This window comes from Mus caroli, chromosome 1, assembly GCF_900094665.2.
Source record: "Mus caroli chromosome 1, CAROLI_EIJ_v1.1, whole genome shotgun sequence".
NCBI lineage: Eukaryota > Metazoa > Chordata > Mammalia > Rodentia > Muridae > Mus > Mus caroli.
The window spans coordinates 144,805,838-144,828,286 of record NC_034570.1 but is presented as its reverse complement, the minus strand read 5'-3'; the positions used below and the strand labels follow the sequence as shown (position 1 = coordinate 144,828,286).

The 22,449-nt window shown below is 44.1% G+C and overlaps 1 long non-coding RNA gene and 1 pseudogene across 1 annotated transcript in view; both read left to right on the top strand.

The window, feature by feature from the left end:
• Positions 1-22,449, top strand: part of LOC110290999 — a 78,190-nt gene that overhangs the window by 26,825 nt on the left and 28,916 nt on the right. The gene's annotated exons all lie outside the window — the stretch shown is intronic.
• Positions 8,176-8,299, top strand: LOC115032494 (annotated as a pseudogene).

Here is a 22,449-nt window from a genome sequence, read left to right as displayed (position 1 = left end):
ATTAAAGGCGTGCGCCACCACGCCCGGCCTACACCCAAATTCTTAAGAACAAAATAAAAATGAGTCTGGAAGAGTCACTAGGTAAGAAGTATTAGGATCAGAAGAAAATGATGAGCTGTAGTGTGTGTGTGTGTGTGTGTGTGTGTGTGTGTGTGTATAGGGTCACCTCAGAGGCTTACTGCAGAAAAAAGCAAAATAAAACAAAAACCCCAAAGCCTCATCCTTCCAGTTCTTTCTAAGCTCTGGCTGGCTGGTTCAACTCAGCTGTTCTTGCTCAAACTTCTCTCCAAGCTGACTGATTCAAACTGGTTCTCTCGGATTCTCACTCAATTGCTCTGCTTGGAAAACTGCCTTTGAAATCCACAAACTAGACTGCACTGAGCTGAACTCAACTGAACTCCACTGCACTGCCTGAACTCAGCTAAACTACACTCACTGAACTGCAATCTCTCTCTCTCTCTCTCTCTCTCTCTCTCTCTCTCTCTCTCTCTCTCTCTCTCTCTCCTCCCTTTGTACTGCTCTCTTAAATAGCCTCTCTTTTCTAACTGTTCTCCTGAGAGCTGGGCATATCCTATCTCTGACTTATTTGTCAAAATTTTCTGATTTGTCACTTTGTCTGCCCCTCAACTAGACACCATTTTCAAACATGGCTACTTCCTTCTACAAACTGATCTTTCCTTCATTGTTAGGGAGTAAAGGTGTATACTAAGGACATGCCTGCATTCCAGCTAGAGCATTAAAGGTATGTCGTTCCAGCTAGACCACACAGACCTAGAAGGTCTTTGGATGTGATCCCTTGCCAGAGCAGACATGTTGCTGGATTAAAATTTCTCTATACCTTGGCACCGGGGAAATTCTGGTTCCTTTTTCTCCTCCTACAAAGATGCTGGGTTTGTGAGATGGCAAGCCCCCTCCCATGACCTCACATGACCCTAAGTACCACTTCACAGGCACTGTCTCCAAACACAGTCAGATTGGAGGCCTAGGCTTCTGCTAGTATATACAAATTTTGAAGTATATGATCCTACCACTCTATCATTGAAATCAACAGAGGATATAAAATGCTAAAATGAAAAAAACCAATGCATTGTTTAGAAGGCAGGTGACAAATTTATGAAGAAATAGGAACGAACTGATAGGAAATTATATTTTATTTTACCTTTATAATCCCATTGGCCTTTAAAACACGTGAAATATATTGCTTTGGCTAAAATACAGATTTTGTTGACTTTAGAATAAGCAATCCCTAGTAACTGTTATCTGCCTATACAACTCAATTCCTCCATAAAGTTCTGATTGATTAGCCATGGCCAGAAAGAAGGTGAATAAATAGAGTGTCTCATTATTTATTGTCAAACCTAGAACACTTCTGAGAAGAAACAGAGGTGTTACTGGCAATGGCATGAGCTAAAAGGTACCAAAGGGTCAGCTCCAGATACATAGAGGTTTTCATCCTGCCACCTGAGGGGATGAGCAAGGTTTGGCCCCATAGAATAAACTATGATGATGGATTACCTCTGTGATCACGATGCAAAGACTAGCCTCTCTTCCAGCCTGTGAAATGGCTAATACGCAGATAATCTCAAGCGATATCCATGAGAGACCAGAACAACAGAGGCAGGTATCCTTGACAACTCCACCAGACAATCCCAGCAGATTTCTGAGTCTCTCCAGTCTTCCTGTCATCCTTTAAACATGTTTACTGAAAAACTTACCACATCCCTCTGACGCTGAGATTTGAAAGCAAACAAGTCAGACAAAAGAAATGATGTCCTCAAGTGTATGACAAACCAATTCTCGTCCCCGAAGTCATAACAAATGAGCAGAATTTCAGCTGAGTGTAAAGGAAGTTACCAAACAAGAACTGAATCCACAAAGCCTGTTAAAAATGTTTGCCCTTATTAACAGCTCAAGGCTTTCTTCCAGTGCAGAGCCTGAGATCTCTCCCCAGAGCTCTGATGAATGCAATTTAATTCACTTCAGCAAGCAGTTCTGAACCACTGATCATTTACCAGGCCTCAGTTGGGTACTAGGGATATTGAGATAAAAAAAGACAACATGGGCCTCTGACATACAAACAGGCTGGAAACTTCTGTGACCCACAAGATCACAGAATTGGTAATCTTACAGAAAGGGCAGTAAATGAAAAGATATTCTGCCACCCAGTTCCTGATCCCAACATCCTTACTGCCCAGCAACTTCTGCTGTAGAGAAGGGTGCTGTCTCCCAATGGTCACCCAGCCAATGAGGAGCTTAGCCTGATGGTTCCCACAGTGATAGTAACCCTAGCTAAGACAGTAACATGCTGCTGTGAGGTCTAACAGCCTGAGCTGGGGCCTCTGCAGTTGGGGCTCTTGTGTTTGCTCTGGGACTCCCCACCACTCATCTCCTTTTGTCACCTCCCCTCTTCCCGTGTCATGCAGTAACCCCCTTCATCCCACTGTGGGTTCCTGCCTGAGTATGCCCCTAGTAACTCTCAACAGCAGAGTGAATTTAGAGAAATATGGGCAATGCGGCCTTAGGACTCAGCCAAATCACACGCAAGTGGGATAGCCATGTGTTCAAAAGCAAAGGAACTGGAGAGACCATATTTCCTCAATGACGTTTAATCTTGGTTGCCAACTTGACTACATCTAGAATAAACCAAAACCCAGGCATCTGACCAAGTCTGTGGGGGATTATTCTGACTGGATCATTTGTGAGAGAAGACCCATCCAAAACCTGGGCCACACCTTCTGGTGGCAGACTCCATAAAAGGACACGGAAAGAAGAAAGCTTTTGCTTTTCTTGCCTGCTTACCCTCACTCTTCTTGACAAGTTCTCTATCCTGCTGCTGAGGAATTCCTTTGCTGGCTTTAGAGCCTCCCTCTTTGGGATTCCAATGTATACTGAAGACCAGCTGAGACATCCAGCCTGAACAACCATCAGATTATTGGCTTGGTTGGGAGATAGCCATTGATGGACTAGCTGAACCATATAAGTCACTCTAATAAATCCCCTTTTAATAAATGTAATTTCATCCTATCAAGTCTGTTCTTCTAGAGAACTCTGAATAAAACTGCTCCCAGATGTGCCAGCCGTGACCCACTCTCCCCACTTAACCTACAGCAATCAGAGATGTGACAGGAAAGCTAAACTTCGTTACACAGTCCCCAGGAACCCCAGCACCGTATGGCACTATTTGTGGGGCAAGCAAATGGGAACACAGTTTTGAGGAAGACAGTACCTTTTCCCATTTTCCCCCCATATTCCTTTCCAGAGTACAATTATGAAAACCAGTGTCCCATTTTATATGTGAAAAACCAAGCACAGAGAAGCTGAGCGAGCTGGTCTAAACTCACAAAACTAATAAAGGTAGATGTCACAATTTGGACACTAGAAGCTTGGCACCCAACAGCACTGCTTTGCCATTACGGCTGGAAGTCACAGGTGGTTAGTGAGAGAGCCAGAGGACCACCTGTTAGGTCCCAACTCACCATTTAGGGGCCCAGCCATGTAGCTCCTGAGATAAGAGAGACTTGATTTGCAGCGACTTTGTCTCCACAGTGGCATGGCTGCCAGTGCCCTGTGTAAGTTATATCCTCCATATCTATATATGTTTGTGTGTATGTGTGCATGCATATGGTCTCTGGTGTTCACTCTGGAGCTGACGACTTCCACAGACACCCTCTGCATCTTGCTCCACACACTGATCAATCAATCAGTTGCTTTTGTTCTTTACCAAGTGACCCACATACTAGAGATGCAAATAGTGCCAAAGCTCTAAAAGAAGAACTCTGGGCTGCTCTGTTCATAATTTAGCAGCAGCTTGAGAAGAAAAAAAAAAAAACACTAATTATATATGGTTAATATATTTTGGCTTTAAATAATAACATTTCCCACAGAGGAAAAAGAAAAATGCATTGGAAGAGAGAGATACCATTGGATGCAGAAGTTCAAAAGATCTTCAGGACACAGGAAGTTATCATTCCAAGACTGACAGTCCCTGAGTGACTACAGTGGGTGATTAACTCTGTGGGCCTCAGCTTCCTCATGTGTGAAGCATCCATCAAGGAGAAGTTTGCCTGGCAAAGCATTATAATGCAGTCATTATCAGTCTCCGCCTCCCTTGCTTTCTTCTAGCTCAGGGCTAGGAAAACAAGTGGTCAAAAGAAGAGGTTTTCTCCTGTAGCCTTTTCCTTCTCAAAGACAAACAAGGCTTTAGCATCTATCATCAGGAGATAGAGATGAGTGAGGTTCTAAGACTCCTGGGAAGAGTCACAGAATATCAACAAAGTCTCTAACCTCAGCAAAGCATCTGCACACATTAGAAATGTCAAAGCAGGGCTTAGGATGCAGCTCAGAGGTAGAACAATTGCCTGCTATGCACGAGAACATAGATTTGATCCCTATACCTCAAAGAAATTAAAGCTGCCAAGGTGTTCAGTGTATACCTTTAATCTTAGCCCTGGGGCTGCAGAGACAGGCAGATTTCTGAGTTCAAGGTCAACCTGGTCTACATATCAGGTTTCAGAACAATTGGGGATACAAAGAGAGACCCTGTTTTAAAACAAAATAAAAGCTTAAAGCTAAAGTTATAGACCTATATAATAATAATAATAGTAATTATTATTATTATACATGAATTTCATGAAAACAAAATATGTATTTCCTAAAAGCAGCATCAATAAGTAAATGAAAGGGTAAACAGATAATTGGAGAAAATAGTCTTTATTCACTCACTTTTTGGAAAGGAATTTGTATCTACCTCACTGCCCAGCAATATATCCACATAAAGACTTAAACATGAATTCAGTTTTAACATGGCCACCATCTGACAACTCAAATTCACATCTGAATAGACAAATGGAACTGTTGGTAAGAAACATGTATAATCCCAGTGTTTAAGAAGCTGAGACAGGAGGATAGAAGTAAATTCAGGACTAATCTAGGATAGAGATTAAGTTCCCCCAAAAAAAACAAATGAAAGGAGAAACTCCAATAAAGTATAAAGAGATAGGGAATACTACTCAGGCATGAAAGTGAGCGAACAATGGGTATAAACTGCAATGTAGATCGAGAAAATACCACTCGCAATACTACCTACTGGGTGATGTCATTCATATAAAATTCTCCCCCCTCCCCCCAAAAAAAGATAATGACAGAAAACAGGGAGGGGTTACCTATAATGATAGCATACCAGGAAACTTTGGAGGGTGATAAAATGTGTAATCTCTTGATTATGGTAATAGTTTTTAAGCACATTGATTTGCTAAAACCACGGCACCCCACTCAATATTTTATTTTATATTTATTCATAGTCAACCAAAGCTAATTAATTCTTTTCAGAGAAGTGTGTCTCCTGCCCTTGTGGAGAAAGTTAATATGCTTCCAGAATTCTCTTCCTGTCTCACAAGCCTCACTCTAGTGACCATTAGGTACACTTCTCTTACCTTCCTCTCACGTCAGATAGAGAACAGCCCTGTGAAATCTGCATCTGGATGAGATATCCGTGGTCATTATGGCACCATCTCAGTAACTAACACATAAAAGTGATGGAAGTGTCCACTAACAGATGAGTGGGCAGGGAAAATGAGATAAATTGGCACGGTGTAGTGCCATTTAGCAGGAAAAAAAGAGTACGATTTTATAATTTGAAATGTCATCAATGTTATTGTGCTAAGTGAAAGAGACCAAGCATGGAGACAATCATCATATGACTTCACTAATACACAAAATTCAAAATACTGAGCTCTGAGCTCACAGAAGTGGGGAAGAGAGAGGAGGTTACGAGGTATTGGGGAATGGATGTTGGCCAAGGATCACAAACTTTCTTTCTTTTTCTTTTTTTTTTAAATTTATTTGTTATTATACATAAGTACACTAGGTGTCTTCAGACACACCAGAAGAGGGCATCAGATCTCATTATGGATGGTTGTGAGCCACCATCTGGTTGCTGGGATTTGAACTCAGGACCTTCAGAAGAACAGTCAGTGCTCTTACCCGCTGAGCCATCCCGCCAGCCTGATCACACAGTTTCAGATCAGCATAATGATTAAGTTCTAGATATCTCTTATGCAGCATGGTGAGTGCTGGATACTTGAGAACTGCTATCTCAGTGTTCTCTCCACAATGAAATATCAAGTGCATGTGTCATATAACTTGATTTAATCAGATATATCTCACACCGTATATCATGAGCATATAAGCTTTTATCAATTATTGCTTAATAAAGCTGGGGGGTGGGGAATTAGCCACACATCAACAGTCCCAGAGCTCTTTATGACATTTGGCCAGGAATAAGTCCCTTGGAAACCATCATTGCAGGGGCTTCCACCAACTTGGGCCATCTTCAATTGCATGCCCATTCTCCACACTGTGAAGAAGCCAGCATTGCTTTCATGTGGATAAATGACTAGGCCAAGAAAAGGATTGCGCTGAATGAAGTACATGGCTAGTCTTGAGCTTCTCTTCATCCTGCCAAAATGGGGCTCAGCATCATATAGTAAAGGCTTAATGGCTTCTGAGTCCTACAGCCCTGGCTTCTGTGACAATGGGAAAGTCATAGGCCCAGAAAGAGTTTACACGCTGTCTCGTTTGTTCTACTTTCTCTAAGCTCAACCCCATTTCTGTTGATCAGAAACATCTAAGGAGTGTTATGTGCTACGCCTTGAGCTGTTGTTCACAGAGCTAGAACTTGTTTATCCCGCACTTCCTAGGTACCAGGATATAAATTAACCATCCCAGTAACCCTTTGGGAGGGTACAATTCCCATCTCAATCTCCAATCTGTGTGTATGTAGCAAGTCAAAGAGCAGGATGCTGAGGTGACTTTCCCATTGTCACAGAACCCAGGGTGGTTGGACTCAGAAGCCATTAAGCCTTTATCATATAATGCTGACCCCTGATTTTGGCAGGATGGCAACAAAGCTCAAGACTAGCCATGCAGGGAGGCGGGCGGGGCTCTAGTTCTTTTGAACAGGCTTTGGAAAGATGTCCTCTGTACTCTTCTTTTCCACCTATACCCTTTCAACCTAAAAGCATCCGGGTCTTTGTGATTAACATAATATTTCCAGACCAAAGGAGCCCCACTAAAACCCAATTCTTGCTTTGTAGAGGGAACTTGAATGGATGCTTTGAAAAGTTATGGGTGGAGGAAGCAAGCACTCAAATGCTCATTTCCTCATCTATTCTCTTAGTCCGTATGCAGACTAGAGCACACACTACCCAAAGTGTCACACGCTGGGATGGGGTAGAGCCTATTCACAGAGTTGAGCTCTGATAGTTACCACCTACCTTCACCGACTTCCTGCTTGTTGCCAAATTCCACTTCCTGGTGTGGGCCATTCATTATGTCAGCAGGTGGCCCTAGCCCTGGTCTGCCTCTGAGAGCTGCTTCACCATTGGGTGGGGAGAATGGTTCTCTTGAGCTGGGTCTGAAGAATCATTCTGGAAAGAACCAGTCTCCCCTTTCCGGCTCTCCTCCACCCCTCCTTGTGTGCTGTAGGGAAATGGTGACTTAGTGGGTGGGGCATCATCCCAGGGACCCTTAGTGAATTGTTCCTCCACACCCCTCTTGCTTTCTAATGGAAAGAAAGTGGGCGGGGCCGACATCTTGGGCAATTTGAGAACCCGAATCCTGTTCAGTTCTATAAAATAGGCTCTGAGTTTGTACTCTAAACAGTGGCATTAGGACACAGAGATTGGAGCCAGAGAAGCATGGACAGCTTGTTCCTAAAAGTCTTGGAATGTGAACAAACACTGAACACATGAATGGCTGGGCTTCCATAAGCTGAGGGGCTGTGCCCTTGGAAAGGGAGAAGTCCTGGAAAGCTGAGCCTTGTGTTAGGTCTCAGGCCCAGCAGGCACACTTCACACAGAGACTCACATCTGTCCTACTTGGTCGCTTATGACAGTCACACATTACCCCAGTGTTCAGAATTGTGCTTGGTGTGGGGGAAAGCTCTCCAAATTATTCTGAACAGAAGAATAAAGGTTTGAATAAAATGATGCTGCCGTCTTTGCATCGCAAGAGACTGTGTCTCGCTATCCAAATCTGGAGTCTGGGAAAAGTCTCTTCATTTATTTTCAGGAGGAATTACTTAACAGCCCTTAATACATAACTGAATAAATGAGAATCATATCTATCTAATTTGATTAGAGGTCTTTAAATAAACAAAAACAAAAAAACAAAAAACCCACCTAGCATTGCAGGTGTGGCTGCTACATCAGTATGTCAGTAGCTGGCGGAGAGGAGAGGGGCCATGTCTATGCTTAGTGTTCTGAGCAATGAATATATGAATGATTAGCAGCCTAACATTCCCTGAAAAGGGGGAATCTGAGACAACTGCCAGTCCATGCCGGGGGGTGGGGGGGTGGGGGTGGGGAGGCTCAGATAAGGAGCTAGCCTGAGACAGCCACCAGTAGGGATGGCATTGCCTAGGCCTGGAACAGGCACACTGTGCCCAAGATGACCCCAGGCACTCAAAGATCCCCAGGCCATTTAGAGAAGTAAGATGTGGAGAGATAGAAGAGAAAGAGAAGCAGAAGATGGAGAGGCAGAACTAGAGACCTGAGGGTAGTGAGGAACAGCTTGATGTGAGTAGCCAGTGATGCCATCTGGGGCCACGGTGGGGCCCTGGCCTGTGCTGTTACTAAGGGCCACGTCTGGGTCCAAGGCTCTGCAGTAGGTGGGAGGATCTGTTACCACCAAAGACCAGGCAGAAGTCCCTGATCTGGGTTGCCACTCAGAGACATGTTGATGTCTGAGGGCTTCGCAGAACTGGCCCCACCCCTCACCTGGGAATCATGGGAGAGCTTGCCTTGGGGGCAGGAGAGCAGGAGAGCTGACCCCTGTACCTTGCCAGCTGCTGTGCTGGGGAGAGCAGCCTGAACATTTTCAGAGTTGCAAGTGAACCAGTCCCTGAGGATAACATGATGAGAGACATGGTCCTACCCCTTGTCTCCCAAGCAGTGATGTGGATAAGAGACATGCCTCCTTCTCCTACCCTACCCCTCATCACCCCTCGACCTGGCCCTGGGGTCATGAGAGCTGTTTCTGCCCCTCACCAGCTGTAACACTCTGGAGAGCAGGCCCTGCATGTCGCCTGGGCAGCACCATAGGGCTGGCCCTGGATAAGAGGGTTTCCAGTGATCAGGCCCTGAGAGCATGAGTGTGGGAGAGCTGGCTCTGCCTCTCGTCTGTTATGTGGTGGCTTTGGTGAAGAAGAGAACCCCTCTCCTCCCTTTTGCCCTTGCCACAAATGGCAGGCAGGAGAGCTGGCCCCAAGGTCATCAGAGTGGGAGAGCTGGCCCTGCCCTCACCCGCTGCAGCACTCAGGAGAGCATTCTGTGCCTGACCTGGGCAGCATAGTAGTGCTGACCCTCAGCTGGATTCCACAATGAGATTTTTTTTTTCTGTTGGGATGGAGAGCTTACAAGGGTGAAGGGTGGGTATTAGGGGAGAGGGAAATAAATGGGATTATGTGCAGGGTGTGAAATTCACAAAGAACCAATAAAAAATTAAAAAATAAACACCCAGGCTTTGTCTGAAATCTAATCCAATCAGAGGGCAGATACTTGTCCCCAGAACAGTCAAGCTATTTTTCACTTTTTTTTTTGGAGACTGGATTGTTAAAGCACATTCCACCACAATTCCAGCCCTTGTTGGCTTTGAAGCCATCTTCAGTCGATACAACACCAAATTTTGTTTTACTTTGCTCTGTTTTGCTTCATAGAAGTTGTGTTATTTACAAACTTAAGGTGTGTGGCGACACTGTGTGGCACGAGTCTATTGACACAATTCTTCCAAAGGTTCAGACCATTACATGCATTTCTGTGAAGTGAAGTATGTATTAGTTATTGTCCTTGTGCCTGTGACAAAATGCCTAACAGGAACAGCTCAAGAGAGGAGTGTCTCCAAAGGAACAGCCATTGTAGTAGAAAGGTGTGGGAGTGACTCAGTCCACACTGACAGAAAGGGGCTCACCAGGAAGCAAAGAGCTCAGTTGGAACCAGAAGGAGATATACCTGTGTCACCCCCACACCCCGAGAATATACTTACCTCTGATGGTGAGGCCACAGTTGTCAAAGATCCCCATAGCCTCCTGTGGATCCTAATCACAGCACCAAATGTCGAAACACTAGAGTCCACAGTGGACATTACAGACTCAAATCACAAGGTGATCTGAATTAAGAGATCTAAGATCTAAAATAAATCACTTATATAGAGTACTTTTGTAGACACAGAATAATGTAAATAAAACTTTGTTTATGCCCTGGGAACAGGTCATGCAGCTCACCTCGTCCTGAAGTGCCACTGAGCAGCAGTGTCACACAGTATGCTAGAAAATGATCCATTCTAGAATACAGACCTACCTTGGAGACTGTGGGTTCAGTTGCAGATGTCTCACATACGTCAGATACTGCAATAAAGCTAGCGAAGGAGGAAGGAGATAGATTTCCTCCTAAGTCGTTGCTCCATCTCTGCGCCTCTTTGCCCCCAACACACACGTAGTCTTGTCTAATCTTCCACGTGACACTAGTCACCTATCAAAGAAAATAGGAAGCCAAGCTTCGTTTTGACAGGAGCTGTGTCTCTGAGTGAGGCTGCCCATATCCTTGGTTTAGGCTGTTCCTCTTATGACTCATCCATAACCTGAACTTCTCTGATGTAACAAGCTCTTGGAAGTTCTGTTGAATGGACAACTACTTCCCAGGACAACCTCAGATGCCCGGACAATGTAAAACATGCAAATTGGCAAAGATCAGATTAACCTAGCAGATGTATAAAATCTGGGCCTTAAAAAAAAGCATACCGGGCTGGAGAGATGGCTCAGTGGGTAAGAGCACCTGACTGCTCTTCCAAAGGTCCGGAGTTCAAATCCCAGCAACCACATGGTGGCTCACAACCATCTGTAACGAGATCTGACTCCCTCTTCTGGAGTGTTTGAAGACAGCTACAGTGTACTTACATATAATAAATAAATAAATCTTTTAAAAAATCATTTAAAAAAAGCATACCTAGGGTGTGCTTTGACAAGTCCTTTGGGACATTGCTTTTCTGTCATCCTGAGTCTTTAAGCTATGAACATAAGCACAAGAATCAAGGTGCTGAAAGGAGCCTGAAGTGCAAAAACAAGCTGCAACAAGAGAGCCAGCACACCCTGCACTGTTTGCAGAAACTCCCTGGGGACCCAACGTTACATAAAACTCAACGGAAAACACAGCACACCACCCTCTGCACACGCTTTCTCTACTGTAGAGTTTTATAATCGTTGAATGCCTCTTTGCTGCTTGGGAAGTCCATCTTCCTTGAAGATGCTTTGACTGTTCTCATGGGCTCATGGAGCAATTCCTTGGGGGTTAACAAGAGGTTAGAGTCCTGTGTTCCAGAACCTCCTGCCTTGAGCCTTAGGCCAAATGACATCAGGCAACATAGTCCTATTCAATTAAGGTCAGAGGCTAAGATTCGTGTTCACTTTATAGGGATGTATACTTAGGTGTGTACTATGCATTTATTTAAAGGACTCCTGTCCTTGAGCGCAACAGGAATGATGCTGCCTTCTAGTGGAAGAAAAAGGAAAATCAAGATAAATAGCCATTTGCTATAAGCAATGAATGTCAGGCTCTGTATTAAAAATGAAAACTCCAATCTGTCTGCTCCTTAGAGGTCTGATTTTTGTAAGGTTTTTATAAAGTCTCTTTCTAAAGGCCTGCATCTCTCCCTTGGTCGACCATCCAAAGCTACTAACTGACATGTTTTTGATAACTTTCTATACGCTGGAGCATGGGTAGAGAAACACAATGTTAGGTGGGGTTTCTGCTGCTCCTAGAGCACATAGTACTCATTTGGGAAGACTGGTGTCTGCCTTAAAAGTAAGGCAGAACAGTCAAATCTTTATCTGTGTGGATCAGTCTACTGTATGGAGCCCATTGGGAATAGAGTCTCTTAGACTCTGCCCACAGAAGCAAGCTCAAACTACCCACTTTGGTTTTCAAATGTTTGCTAAATTTCTTGCTACTTCTTCATTACATTCTGTTTGGAGCACAGCTTTAGAGTAGCCCTCTAGGGAGCCAGTTTTAGGCTTATCACTAGAAGTCTGGCCTGGCATAAAGGACAACATTGCTAAAACTCAACTGGAAAGCATCTTAGTTACATCTCTTTGATACACTGTGTCCTAGCTAGGGTTACTGTTGCTATGATAAAGCCCCATGACCAAAGACAACTTGGGAGGAAAGGGTTTATTTGGCTTACATTTCCAAATCACTGTTCATCATTTAAGGAAATCAGGGCAGGAACTCAAACAGGGCAGGAACCTGAAGGTAGGAGCTGATGCAGAGGCCATAGATAAGTATTATTTACTGGTTTGTTCCTCGTGGCTTGCTCATCCTGTTTTCTTATAGAACCCAGGACCACCAGCCCAGGGATGGCGCCTCACCTGTCAATCACTAAGAAAATGCTCATAAGATTGGGCTTGCCTACAGCCCAACCTTATTAATTTTCTCAGTTGAGAGTCCCTCATCTCAGATGACTATAGTTTGTGTCAAGTAGACATGAAAGTAGCCAGCACCTGGTTAAGAATAAGCAGGGATGTCTTTGTGTCTGCTTTTGAAACAGTGAAACAGTATCTGGAGCAGGGGGCTACCTATCTGAATGACTTTGCTTGAATGCACCAAGAAGTTGTCTCACCTGGAAAATCAGAACACTTGTACACTCACCCACCGTATGGACACACCTTCCTTAACCATCATTGTAACAGCTTCCACTCTGAGCAGAACTAGATAAAATCAGCTACGAGGAACACCTAACTAACTACTAACTAGCCCAGAGTGGGCTCTGGTCCATGGGACCATCTATTATTCTCCGGAGTTCCCAAACTCTCTCGTGCCTTGTGAATTTCTGAGACCACCCCACCGATATCCTATATCAAGTTTTGATTATCTCAAAACTCAATGGAAACTATTTCTTCCTCCTTGAAATCTCCTCTCTCTATATACTTCGAATTGTAGCAGGCAAGCTATGATAAGTGCCCAGCTTTCTTGCACATTCTCTTTGTGTAGGATGTGCATCTCATTGCACTGTAATAAGCTGTTGTGGTAAAATCTGTACTAGGGTGGAAACCAGCTAAGGGTTCTTGTGTGCTCCAGCATCTCTCCTAGCTGCTGGCTTTTGGGTTGTTCTCCCTCTCTCCCTCCCTTCCCCCTCTTCTTCTCTCTTCCCCTCCTGCATCATCCTCCCTCCCTCCCTCCTCATCATCTCTTTCTCTGTGTCTCTCTGTCTCTGTCTGTCTGTCTGTCTGTCTGTCTGTCTGTCTCTCTCTCTCTGTGTATGTGTGTGTCTGTGTGTGTGTGTCTGTGTGTGTATACCTGTGTTAATATGTCAGTGTTTTAAAGCATAGAAAATGTCTGGGTAGATTGGCTTTACAGAAAAGACTGGGTTGAGGAAGAACAGGCAGGATGCAGGAGGGAAGACTTTCCTGCCCAGACAATTGTAAGCCAGAATATGTGACCCAAACAGTAAAGGACAGGAGCCTAACTGTGAGAAGCAAACGTTCTTCTACATATCTAATCAAGATTGAACAAAGTCCATTTTCTGCTTGTTTTCATCCTTCCCAGAATGTCAAAGGGGGTAGGAATACGCCATAAAACTTGCAATTAGACTTGTGAGCATACCGAAAGTTCTTTTCAATTTCAGCTCTGAAATCAAATCTTTTGGAGCTGTAAAGATTCAGAGAACAGGATCCTTTGACAACATCCCTCTCCTCCAACTTCCTACGCCCAGTGTCCTGCTCACAGGGAGCTAGCTCAGTGTGAAGTTAGAGCAGCTAGGCTTTATCCCAGATAGCCTTGGCCTCTGTAATTACAGCATCCAACGCAGGCCTCGCCTTCCTCTTGGTGGTCTGTTCCTTGAGTCCTAGGTTGAAGATTATTTTGTAAACAATGTAGGCACTGCATTTGAGAATGGTGATCACGGGCTGTTATCTGGTGAGGCTGTAGGGAGTGGAAAGTGTTGAGCAATACCCTATTTTCTGGACAGAGTTACTCAGAAACAAAGACATTTTAGCCAGGGTGGTTTGGGATGTTCTTGTTTCTTTGGTTGGTTGGTTTGTTTTAGTTTTGTTTTTGTTTTGTTTTGTTTTGTTTTTAGCTTAGAGGAAGTAGAATTGGGAAATTGGGGAGAGGAGGGAGGGCAAGAGAATGAGTTAACTGATAAAGATGGTAATGTAGCAGATTTTGCTGGAAAACAACTTTAAAGGCCATGTTTCAAGAGAGAAGACATCATTCTAAACTTACACTTTCACATGAGTCTGCAGAGCATATGATGATGCTTTGAGAATCTTCGTGCTGGGGCTGGAGATATGGCACAGTAGTTATGAGCACTTATTGCTTTGGTTCCTAGACCCCATGTCAGGTGGCTCATTGACACGATCTTCTGGCCTCCACAGGCACCTGAACTTGGGCGAATCCTTCCACCCCTCCAAACACGTAACTTAAAATAATAAAAAGAAATAACCCCGACTTTAAAAGAAAGACAACGAAATGAATAGTGGACTTAAAAGTAAACGCTATCATTGTAGAACTTCAAGAAGAGACCATAGGAGGACATCTTTCTGACCTTGGGCTAGGCCACTATTTCTTAGATTCCATGCTGAAAAGATATAACCATAAAAGAAACTTCATCAAAATTAAACCCTAGCCAGTCAGGGCGGTTAACACTTGTAATTCCATCACTCACTAGGCTGAAGCAGGAGAGGGGAAAGGTTGAAAACATAGAAAGTTATAGTCCAACCTAAACTATAAAGAGACCCCCACCTCAAAAGAAACCAAACATTTGAACAAAAATTAAAGCTACTCTACTTAAAATAACATTGGCTAATTGATTCTAAATATTTACTTCCCACCACAGGTCAGCTCCTTGCTAGGTATCAGTCTATGGCACCTAATTGAATTCACTATTATAGTGAGCTGATGCAAGAATATAACCATCTTAAGTTCATTGGTAGTAGGAGCATGGCTGCAATCCCAGCACTCAGGAGGTAGAGGCAGGAGGATCAGGAGGGCAAGGCTAGCACTGACTATAAGACAAGTTGATGATCAGCCTGGGTTAAATAAGATCCTGTCTATAAAGAGGAAAAGGAGGGGGAGGGAGAGAATGAGAGGGGTGAGGAGGAGAAGGAGGAGGAGGAGAAGACAATACATAGAAAAATTTTAATCAAGATGTCTTTGATGAAATTCATAGATAAAATCTGATATCTGGAAACTACACAGAAGTGCTGAGACACTGTTTACAAAGAAGCCAAGGATGTGGGCACTGGATAAAGAATATTAGTGCTTTGAGGAGTGTCTTCAACTGTATTCACGTGAAACTATTGTAGTAGGACAGTTTTTGTTGGAGACAGGGTCTCCCTGTATAACCCTGGCTAGCTTGGAGCTCACTCTAGTTCAGGCTGGCTTCAAACTCACAGACAACCTCCTGACTCTGCTTCCTGAGTGCTGGGATTCTATATCTGGCTGGACCAGTCATGCAGACCCAAATTTGAGGACCACTTCTTTACAACCTCACACAAATTTGATAAAAAGCAATCTAACAAAAGTGTTATAAAGATTATGAAGTAAATTTCTATAAAGTGTATGCCATCTAACTGGGCCTCAGCAGATAGAAATGATGATGAGGAGGAGGGGGAGGAGAATGAAGAGGAAGAAGAAGAGGAGGAAGAGGAAGGAGAGGAAGAGAGGAGGAAGATGAAAAAGAAGAGGAAGAAGGGGGAAGAGGGAGGGAGGGGGGAGAGGAAGAAGAGGACGATTAAAGCTGGGGCTGAGGGTATAACTCAGAGGCAGAGTGCAGGAAAGCATGTGTGCAAGGCCCTAGAGTCAATCTCTAATACTGAATTTAAAAATTTATAAACAATGTTTAAAGTGACTCGAGAAGCTGATGAGGATCAGGCAATTCATGTGCTATTTATTCTTGAGAAATGTGCTTCCTCTCCTATGATAAAGTGTAGAGTCTCAGGGAGGAAAGGGGGGTTCTTCAATACCTCCCATATTAGGTGGCATTGACGAACCTACCTGAGCATACTTCAATTGCCCTGGCCTAGGCCTCGAGTCCCTCTGCAGACAGCCATACCTTATCCATTTGCAGTTGGCACTGGAAATAAGATATACCTTCTATTTAAGGATTTAAGGATTGGACATTCCCTTCAGACCATAAAGAGTAGCTCCAGCAGGGCTAAAGTCCAAGCCTGGCCTGGGAAGAAATGAGTAGGTTTCCCTAGCTAGTCAGTCCCTGGTTGATTGGGATTTTTCTTTAGTTAAACTCTATTCTTCTGTTCCTTTTACACTTGGAAGTAAACTAACATTCTTTAACTTGTTAATCTTTAACTCATTTCAAAATGGGGTCTTGAAGAGCTAATTTTTAACTCACTTCAAAATGGGGTCTTGACTTGTCAGATCCTGGAGTCACACAGTCCCTTCAGTGCCTTATAGTTAAAGATGGTCTTCCTCAGGTTCAGGAGTCTTGGACTCTTTCTGACCAAGGACCAGCTCCACAGGACAGAACAAAGGTTTGCCAAGCCAATAGTCTGGCATTCTGATTCAACTAAGGCTAAGAAATGAACTCAGCTAAGAAAGGGCTTGAAACTTTGATAATAGGCCTGTTACACCAGAATCTCCATAGATGGCATTAAATCAGCATTAAAGACAAGGTCCCTCACATTATTGCAGTGTGGGGCTAAGAATGAGAAACTCTGTCCTAAGACTGAGTTAAGGGACTTTGTTGAAGGACAAAGTATCCATGCTGTTCAGTCACTGATCCGGAGGAGTCGCTTGCAATCTTGTGACGGGGTGTGGGGTAGGTGTAGATTTGATGCTGTCTCATGCCTGGTCAATTCCCTCACAGTGAAAATGCATTTTGCCTTTTGAATGTCTCACTGGATAGTAATACACTTGGATATTAACACATTTGAGTTAGGACTCCACCTTTCCCATAAACCTAAAGCATGCTGCTTGATTCGGTTGGTATGTACTAAATTTTCGTAGGCTATAAATAATATATGCTATAAATTGTGTTTTACTCTGTTTGGAATGGTTCACCTGTTCAGATAGCCCAATTACTGATATTAGTACCCTGTGCAGTATTTGAGTAAATTACACTGGCAAATATGACTTTTATTGATTGTGTATGTGTGTATGTGACACGTATGTGCATATTCATGAATGTGTGTGAGTATAGGAAGCGTAGCTCTGACAGTACCTGAAGGTCAAAGGACAGCAACAGGTGGTGGTCTTCACTTTCCAATGGGTGTGAGGCAGGGTCTCTCCTTTGTTGCTCCCCACTATGATGGCAGGCTAGCCGGCCTGAGAGCATCTGAAGATTCTCCTGCCTTCGCTGCCCATCTTACCATAGGAACACTGGGACTGTGGATATGAGCCATGGTCCTAGCTTTTACATGGATTCTGAGGATGTAAATTATATCCTCATTACATCCTCATGGTTGCCTGGCAAGTGCTGGACCCACTCAGCCATGCCTTAGCCCTTTATTGATAATTCTGGATGTATGTGAGACTACTCAACAATCTCCCGTGCTTGAGTGTTTACTTATAAAACACACATTCCTAATTAAAAAAAAATATATGCATTCCATGCTTCTTCATTGCAAAATATTATTTTTCTTTTTCTTTAATATTATTTTTCTAACACTGTGATTTCAGGAGTTACCTAATTTATGAACTTCAGCTTATATTATGAAATATTTCTTATAAAGGAGTCTTTGGAGTTGACATGAGGTCAAGAGTTTCCTGTCCAGGGATCCCTTCTTGGTTCACAAAAGGCAGTCTCCATTCCAGTACGGGGCATCAGCAGGGGCATGACTTCTTAGCAAGTTATGTGATGTCTGTGAGCTTCAGCTTCCTCATCTGTAGACATAGTTTAATAATAGTTCTTCCCTGGAGGCTGTCAGGAGAAGCAGGTGAGATCAACCAAGGTGAGCAAAGGCTCTGGCATGCAGGAAGAGGGGAACAAAAGGCACCTGTTGTGATGTGGAGGACAATGAGGCCCTGATGATGATGGAGAACACCACTCAGAAAGACAGGGAAGACTCTTTAATCCCTTCCTCAGCCAAGTACAGTATTTCCACCCTTTGCTTCTTTTCTCAAGGTTAGAAACAGCCCAGAGCACATACCTGGAAGGGGATAACCTGTGTGCAGTCTCTGTTTATGCATTGTAGCTGTTTTGACCAGTATCCATGGAAGCAAGCTGAGGATTTGCTACTGTTGCTACTGCTGCTGTTGTTACTGAATAAACTGTTAAGGGTTTCATCCCAGTGTCAGCTCTAGGAGCTTGGAGAACTCATACCTAGAGAGAAGCTATTAGGACACCCACACTCAGCATCTTTCATAAGAGAGCCAGGTGCAACCTTTTCCTGTCAGTTTGGGACAGCTTCCATTTTCTCATTTATCCTGTTTTCTTATGAATTTAGTGAGTGGCCTGCCTTCTCTGAAGAAGAATAAAAATTTAACATCTCCAGGAGATGGTGGTACACGCCTTTAATCCTTGACACTCAGCCTGGCATGGTGGCACACACCTTTAATCCCAGCACTCGGGAGGGAGGCAGAGGCAGGCAGATCTCTGTGAGTCTGAGGCCAGCCTGGTCTACAGACTGAGCTCCAGGATAGCTAGGGCTACACAGAGATACTTTATCTGGAAAAACCAACAACAAATATACATATATATATATATAAAACATATTACCAGCTGTCACTTAGATGGAACCACTAGATCTCCTCTTCAAAGCTCAGTAGGGCATCTCAGCCCAGACCAAAGCCTTACGCCCCACTCCAGTAGCGACAGTAACAGACCGTTTCACCACTCAGGAAGTGTACTGTCCTTTTTCACTCCCAGACTCCGTCCACTGTGTATGACACATAAGCTGTCAGGTTTTGTAGGCATAACAAACTAGCCCAGTCGCTGTCCAGGACCAAACTGTATATAACCTTGATTTCCCTAGGAGGACCTAGAGTAACATGGTACTGGGAAAAGCTCGGAGCCAGCCAGAGGCTTACAGCTGAAGAAGGGGAGAAGGGGCAAGCACCCCGTTTTTGTAGCTAGTCTTTATAGATAAAAAGCTATTCTAAATATTATAGACTCTTAGAAGCAGACTTCACACACACACACACACACTTAACACCATATAGCAACAACCACTTCTTTCTATAGCATTGTTTTTCAAAGACTTGTTACTTTTATTTTATTCCTATGAGTGCTTTGCATGCACCTGTGTTAATCCTGTGTGCCTGATGCCTTTGGAGTCCAGAGGAGGGCACTGTGTCCCATGGAACTGTAGTTACAGCGGGCTATAAGCTGTCATGTGGGCACTGGGAACCAAATCCAGAAACTGGGTCTTCTACAAGAGCAGCAAATGCTTTTAACCACTGTGCCATCTTTCCAATACCCTAAAATCTCCTCTTATTTAAGAAGATTTAATGGCTGGGTGCAGTGAACAATGGTAAACCCAGAACTCCAGAGGTCTCTGTGGATCATTGTGGGTTCAAGGCTAGCCTGGTCTACACAGTAAGTTCCAGGTTAGCCAGATCTATACAGTGAGACTTCATTTCAAATAAGTAAGTAAATAAATAAATGGAATTTATTGGATAGTTATTACCAGCCTAAAACTGAATTAAATATTTTGCAATCATTTTCTTAATGGATAAAACTCCTTTGAGATAATCTCATTTTACAGATGACAGAGTTAGGGGCAGAAGTTCTGTGGCATAGTGTGGCTTGGTGTGCTCAAGGCCTGGATTCAATCCTCAGCACAGAGAAGGAACAGAGGATAGAGGAGGAAGGGAGGGAGGGAGGGAGGGAAGGAAGGAAGGGAGGAGCAAGAAAGAAAATAAGGGAGGAAAATGGGGAAAGAAGGCAAGAGGAGGGAAGGAAGAGGAGGGAAGAGAGGAGGGGAGGGAAGAAGTTCAGTATTACTCAACCAGCAAGTGGCAGGGAACAAAGCCATCTCTAGCACTCTAGTTCCATAGCTGCCTGCCTCTGTGAGCTACCCACTTGAATGCCTGGATTATGCTGTGTACCTGTCCCTTGGATTTGCTTCTGTCATGACTACTGGCCTTTTCTAAACCCTGGGTTTGATCACAGCTGCAGATGGGCCAGACCAGTGCTACCTAATGGAAATAGGGTGTAAGTCACCAACACAGGCCATATTTGTAGTTCTAGATTCCCCAGTGGCCACATTTTTGAAGATTAAAAAAGGCTGTAGTGTTGCGGCCGGCCAGCAGCTCGCAACGAATGGTTTAACTGAGATGGCAACTCGAGCTGAAAGAGAGGAACTAGACTGGGCGAAAGAAGAAACGGAGCCAAGACAATTTCATTCTGATCAAAGCTCAATTTTACTTGTTCCGACACTCAGTTATAAAGGAAGGGGGAAGGGGACCCGATTTTTGTCAAATAGTTTCGGGGTTTAGTAGCAGGGTGAGCATGTGTGTGGTTCTAAACAGTAAAGCCGTACGGTCTAGTAGTGGGCGTGGCAGAACGAATGAGCAGGAAACTCCACCCCTGAGCAAGCAGGTTGTGAGCTGCTGGCCTGCCGCAATACTGTAGGAAGTTAATTTTCATGATATCTTATTTAACCCAGCATATTCAAAGAGCTGCCAGTTCAGTATGAAATGTATGTAAAACTGCTTATGAGACAATTTACACAATTTTGTGTACTTCTTTGCAATGTAGTATATGCTTTATACACACAGCCCATCTCAGCCCTAACCATCTCCATTTCAATGGCTCAATAGCCACCTGTGACTAGAAATCACAAAAGTGACTCTGACAAGTAGTAACTCCTACACCCTTGTCATGGTCTTGGGAGCTCATTTTGAGAGTCTCACGGGGCTCAAAAGGGGAGGTGTATTTAATTCAATAAGAGAAAAAGATTAAAAGAATGAAACATACTATTTTCATTTTCTCCCTCTTGTCTAAGGCAAACCAGACACAAAACGACAGAGTCAGGATCGTTTCAGAAGAGGCATCAGCACCGCGTGCTCTTATAGTGGTGCAGGCACAATGGGAAGATCAGACAGACTACAGCCCTAACCAGAGAATGGCAGGAGAAGATGTCTCAGCAATGTCAGACATGGCCACTGTCACTTCTGGTCCTTCTCATGCTCTTGCTCACTCTTGCCACAGACTGAACTAGACAGACCATGTGTGGAGAGCACAAAGAAACCCCACCACCTTCCCTCACCCCAACTCCAGGAAGACTCTAGTTCAAGGCTTCTTGAACCTTCTTTGGGCTCAATAAAAATTCAGATTTCTATGCTTTCCCTCAAGAGTCCTGGATCCAGCAAGTCGGGAGAGATGCTGATGCTGCACTCAGAGGATCACATCTTGAGGATTGTCTCAACCTTACACTATCCATGTAGCATCTGGTAACAAGAACAACTCACGGCTGGAGTATTGGCACAGCTGGTCGTGTCTGCCTCGCATGCCTAAAGCCCTGGATTCAGTCTCTAGTGCTACATAAAGCTGATTATGGTATCACATGCCTGGGATCCCAGAATGGGAAGATTAAGTCTGGGTCTAGCCTCAGCTACATGAGATCCCATAAGCAAGTACTTTATCAACTGAGCCATCTCCCAGACCTTAAATATGATTTTTAAATAATTGATGTATTTTAGTATCTCTCTCTCCTACCCTTATTTATTTCCTATAGTATAGAAAGAGGAGTGGGTGGGGAAAGTCAGAGATCTGGAGGGCTGAGGGGAAAGGGGAAGTAGGGCTGCTGCAGGTCCCTGGGGTTCAGATTGGCAGAGTGTCACATGAGCTCCGTGATCAGGGAGAAAGGGCAACATAGCTACCTCAGGTCACCTCTACTAAGCAGAACTCAAGGTACCTCATTCTCTTCAGCCACATCATAAATCCAGAGATTGGTCTCATCTTTGCCTTTGCAGAAGGGAAAGACGATTGATTATTCTGTATGTGAAAAAGTACATCCTCAAGCCATAACAAAAACTTTGGCTGCCCCCATTCCTGGGATCACACAGTGTTTGTTTCATTCCCCTTCTGCGTATGTGCAGGCTTTTGAAAGGAGAGGCAGGCGAGACTTGCTGAGTTGAAAGCAGCTGGGACTGTGGAATGTGTCTCTGGAGATACACACTGAGCCTGGCTGGGAACTTCCAAGAAAACGCAGTGGGAGGGAAGGAAAAACAGCGCAATGACAAGAAGCCTTGCAGGGCCCGCCTTAGCCTCACTGGGCTGCCCAGAGCTCACATTCCAGATGTACTGCAGTGACCCAATGTTCCAGTAAACAAGGAGGGGACAGGATGGACAGAAATCAGATCAGCCTACCTCTAGAGCTTTGAAATAGACACAGGAGGCCCGAGACGCGGAGGATAGGGATGAGGTAGCCTTTGTACATATCCTGAATCAGCAGGGCGTATTCATAACACCCATCGGGTACACATACATCCATAC